Consider the following 6,000-nt stretch of genomic DNA (forward strand, 5'->3'; position numbering starts at 1 on the left):
CTACAGCATTCAGTACTAAAATGACTTTCTAAAGTTTGGCCAATGGTCCTGCCTATTATTAAGGAATTCTTGGTTAACTGTGGAAGGCAGCAACATGCTACTGAGCTTCACCCCTTATAATGGTTGCAATGCCATATGTTCAGTCTGTGTGATCCCACGGCTATTCACTTAGTTAATATCACTGCATTTATAGGTAGCCAAGGACCGGGCATCCAGCACCATGACATCCAGCTAGGAACTGAAGACAGACAAGGCCATTCTTTCCTGCAAGAAGAGTATGTTAGACAGCTCAGGTTCAGGTATGTCCTGTACAAAGGATTACTCACTAGCCATGCTGAACTTGTAGTATTACTTCCATGATCCAGGCCATAACGGTCAGGATGATATGCAGGGCCACAGGCTTAGGGTCTGAAAGAGCTTCAATGTCCAACAGCTTCCAATATGTGGTCAGAAATTGCCACTCTAATGGTGAGGGTCTGAGAAGAATAGTTTCTTGCATTGGAAGCCCATGGCCAATTTATGCCCATCATAGCTGATTCAGAGACACCATGAGTCATGAAAGGACACTGTTAAAGCCTCCATAATGAAGAAGCCTTTGAGGATACTAACAGGAATGCCTGTTGATCTTAATTCAGACAGAAAGATATACTCATATTTCCACAAAATATGTGTCAAACAAATCTACTCAGGAGAAAGTCTCATACCTGTGCTCCTGGAGAAAGTTGGATGCAATTAAGATGTTACCTGCAAAGATGGCATGCAAAGGCAATTTTGTTACAATATCCCATCAGTAGGCTAGGGGATACTGCAATCCCTTCAAAGGTGAAGGTAGACTGCGGCTGAGAGACTGTTGAAATAAGCACCAAACAGAACATATTCATCAAATATACAATAGCAAAATATTTACCAGATGCTAACCTGATAAAGTTAATAATTTTAATAATACTGAGTTTTTGCTAGGAAGGCCTTAATGGATAGGACTTGAACATTAAGATTGAAATAAGTCATTGTAATATAGCATTCATTTTTGGTTTAAGAATAGGGAAACTGGAACCTCACTATTTCTGGACATAAATCATGATGCAGTGAGACCCTCTCTACTCCATACCCAGGCAGATCTCCAGGTATGAAGAGCATCAGCTCACCTAGATCAGCAGCCTGAGCTGTCCCACCCTTCCTGTGAAGAGATCTTTGTGCAGGGTGGGGTGCCTCTCTGCTACATGCTTAGGCAGATCTCCATGCATTCAAGAGTACCTGCTTGCCTGGTTCAACAACCTAAGTCACCTCCACTCCTGTGCAGACATCTTGGTGCAGGGGAATCCTCTTCACTCCACACCCTAGATCTTCAAGCATTTGGAGCACCCACTCACCTGATTCAGCAGTCTAAGCCACTCAACCCTTCCTGAACACAGACTGTGGTACATACAGCAAAGTCTTATCTGCTCCACACCCAGGCAGATCTCCAGGTATTCAGAAAACCTGCTTGCCTGATTGAACAGCCTGAGTTGCCCCACCACTCCTGTGTAGACATCTTGGTGCAGGAGGTCTCTCTCTGCTCCATGCCCAGGGAAATCTCCAGGCATCTGGAATGCCCACTCTCCAGGATTAGGAATTTAGTATATCCTCATCCTCTTGGAGAGAACTTGAGCCTAAAGAGGTTTCCCAACTCCATGCATAGACATACTTCTGGGTGCTTGGTGGCCGCCCATTGGATTCTCCTTCTGAACAAGTATTTGTGCATGCATGAGAATACATGGACACAGGGAGAGAAACATCATACACCAGGGCCTGTTGTGGGGTGGGGGACAAAGGGAGAGAGCATTAGGAGAAATATCTAATGTAGATGGCAAGTTGATGGGTGCAGCAGGCCACCATGGCCCATGTATACCTGTGTAACAAGCCTGCATATTCTGGACATGTGTCCCATAACTTAAAGTATAATAAAAAAGGGACTATTTTTTTAAAAGTACTGCTAGATCTATGAAAATACTTTGACAGACAATAATGATGAAGAACTTTGAAACCCCAATGTCAGCCTTAGACAGATAATGTAGGCAGAAAACTTAAAAAGAAATTCTGGACTTAAATGCAACACTTGACCAATTAGACCTAATAGATATCTATCAAAAAACTGCAATGGTCAATGACAGAATATATATTTTTCTTCTCTGAAATTGAAACATACTCCATAATTGATTCAACCATATGCTTACTATAAAGCAAGTTTCAATACATTCAAAAAAATCAAAATTATACCAACCATACCCTTGGGCCACAGAAGAACAAATATAGATATAAATAACCAAATCACAGAGTTACATGGCATTAATCAACTTGCTTCTGAATGACTTTTGAGTAAACATGAAATAATAACGCAGAAAAAATGGAGACACAAGATACCAAAATACCTTGGTTCCAGCAAAAGCAATGTTAGGTTTACAGCATTTAATACATACCCTAAAAAGTTAGAAAGACCTAAGATTAACAATCTAACATCACTCCTAGAGGAATTAGAAAAAAAGAAAAAGAAAAAAAAATACCAGAACAAAAGAAATAACTGAAATGAACACAGAACTGAGGAAATTCAGAACCAAAAGTTGATTTTTTGAAGGGATAAACAAGATTGATACACTGCTATATACCTTAACAAACAGAAAATGAGAAACTATTTAGATAAGCACAATCAGAAATGACAAAGGGCACATTACCACTGACCACACAAAAATACAAATAGTCTTTGAGGAAAGACTATTATGAATACATACAAACTAAAAAATACAGAGGAAATGGATATATTCCTGGAAAAACAGATTTCCCAAGTTTGACTCAGGGTAAAATAGAAACTCTGAACAGATCAATGTCACATTCTAAAATTGAATAAGTATAAACACCCTTCCAACTGAAAAAAAAAAAGTTCTTGGCCAGATGTATTCATAGCTGAGTTCTGCCAGCATACAAAGAAGACATGGTACTAATTCTACAGAAACAACTCCAAAAATTGAGGAGGAGGAACTCCTTCCTCATTCATTTTGTGAAGTCAACATCATCCTGATACCAAACCTGGCAAAGACACAATGAAGAAAGAAAACTACAGGCCCAATGAATATAAATGTAAAAATCCTCAACAAAATACTAGCAAACTGAATCCAACAGCATATTAAAAATTTAATTCATCATAATTGAGTACACTTCATTCCTGGAAATATTGTTTCAACATATGCAAATCAATAAATGTGATTCACCACACTAACAATTAAAAGCCATATGATCATCTTAATGGATGCAGAAAGAGCTTTTAATGAAATCCAACATTCTTTTTATGTGATTTGGATTTGTGTCCCTGTCTAAATCTCATGTCAAATTGCAATCTTCAGTGTTGAAAGTGGGGGTCTGGTGAGAGGTGATTGGATTGCGGGGGTGGTTTCTAATGGGTTAGCACCATCCCCCTGGTGCAGTCTCATGACAGAGTTCTTATGAAATCTGGCTGTTTAAAAGTGTGTGGCACCCACCCTGCTCTATCTCTCTTCCTCCTGCTTCTACCTTGTGAAGCATCAGCTTCCCCTTCACCTTCTGCCAGGATTGAAGCCAAACAGATGCTGGTATGTTTCCTGTACAGCCTGCAGAACCATGAACCAATTAAACATGTCTTCTTTATAAATTATTCAATCTCAGGTATTTCTTCATAGCAATGTGAGAACAGACTAATGCACCTTGATGATAAAAACCCTCAAAAATTAGGCATCAAATGAACATATCTCAAAATAGTAAGAGCCATCTATGACAATCCCAAAGCTAACATCACACTGAGTGGGCAAAAACTGGAAGTATTCCTCTTTTGAGAACTGGAAAAACACAAGAAATCCCACTCTCACTACTCCTATTCAACATAGTAGTGAAAATTCTAACCAGATAAATAACACAACATTTCTTTTAAAAAGGCATCTAAATAGAAAAAGAATATGTCAAATTATTTCTCTTCACTGATGATATGATTCAACACCTAAAAAACCCTAAAGAGTCTGCCTAAAGGCCCTTAGAACAGATAAAGCACTTCAGGAAAGTTTCAGGGTACAAAATAAATGTACAAATATAAGTAGCCTTTTTGCATGCCAATAACATTCAAGCTGAGACCCGCTGAACAATAGACAAGAATGCTATCCCATTAACAATAGACACACAAAAAAGCAAATACCTAGGAATATATATAACCAAGGTGGCAAAGAATCTTTACAAGGAAAATTACAAAATGCTACTGGAATATATCATAGAAAACACAGATAAATGGAAAAAACTTTCCATGTTCATGGATTGGAAGAATCAGTATCATTAAAATGGCCATATGGTGCAGAGGGATTACAGATTCAATGCTATTCCTGTCAAACTACAAATGTCATTTTTCACAGAACTAGAAAAAAAAAAACTATTCTAAAATTGTATGGAACCAAATCATAGCCCAAATAGCCAAAACAATTCTAAGAAAAAATAAAAAAGCTGGAGGCATCACATTGTCTAACTTCAAAGTGTAGTATAAGGCTACAGCAGTCAAAACAGAATGGTACTGGTATAAAAACAGAGACATAGACCAATGGAACAGAATAGAGAATCCAAAAATAAGGCAATATTTCCAAAGCCATCTGATCTTCAACACATTTGACAAAAACAAGCAATGCAGAAAGGACTCCCTATTCAACAAATGGTGCTGAGATAGCTGGCTAATCATATGAGAAAAAAAAATGAAACTGTACCCTAACCTTTCATTATATACAAAATTAACTCAAGATGGATTAAAGAGTTGTATGTAAAAATTCAAACCATAAGAATCCCGGACAAAAACCCAGGTAACACTATTGTGGACATTAGTCTTAAGAAAGAATTTATGATTAAGTCTTCAAAACCAATTGCAATGAAAATAAAAAGTGACAAGTGGAAACTAATTAAACTAAAGAGCTTTTGCACAGTGAAAGAAACTATCAACAGAGTAAAGATAAAATGTACAAATAGGGAGAAAATATTCACAAACTAAATATCTGACAAATGTCAAATATTTAGACTCTATAAAGAAATTAAACAATTGAATAAGCAAAAACCAAATAACACACTAAAAAGCTGGCCAAAGACATAAACAGACACTTCCGAAATGAAGACATGCAAGCAACTAACAGACATGAATAAATGCTAAACATCACTATTCATCAGAGAAATGAAAATCAAATTCACAACGATCCCATTATTGGATTTATAACCCAAAGAAAACAACTCATTCTACCAAAAGACATATGTATTCACATATTCAGTGTAGCACTATTCATAATAGCAAAAGCATGGAATCAACCTACGTGCCCATTATCAGTGGACTGAGCAAAGAAAATGCGCTAAATGTACACTATGAATGTTATATAACCATAAAGAAGAATGAAAGTGTGTCCTGTGCACCAATGTGGATACAGCTGGAGGCCATTGTCCAAAGTGAATAATGCAGCAACAGAAAACCAAATACTGCATGTTATCTCTTACAAGTGGGAGGTAAACATTTGGTACTCAAGAACATAAAGACAACAACAGTAGAAACTCGGGACTACTGAAGAGTTGAGGTAGGGAGGGAAGAAGGTGAGTATTGAAAACTTTTGGGTACTATGCTCAATATCTGGGTGACAGGATACTTTCTACCCCAAATCTCAGCATCACACAATATATCCATGCAACAAACCTGCATGGGTACCCCGTGAATCTAAAACAAAAGTTAAAAATATAAAAAATAAATAAAGAATAAAGGATACGAAAACTGTCAAATAGAGAAGCTAATTAAGACTTAACGTAAGTTTTGAATCTTTAGATTCCTGTTTTACTTACAGTAGGTCATATTAACTATTTTAAATGGAATCCATAAGTAATATTTTGTCATACCAATTTGTAAAAGTTCCAAAGATTTAATTCAATTTTAATTTATTAGTCACTGTATCAGTGATTCTATGCCCACTATAAGATATTTTAGGGCATTGG

This window comes from Sapajus apella, unplaced genomic scaffold (genome assembly GCF_009761245.1).
Source record: "Sapajus apella isolate SASKATOON/1434 unplaced genomic scaffold, GSC_monkey_1.0 scaffold7, whole genome shotgun sequence".
In the NCBI taxonomy this organism is placed as follows: domain Eukaryota; kingdom Metazoa; phylum Chordata; class Mammalia; order Primates; family Cebidae; genus Sapajus; species Sapajus apella.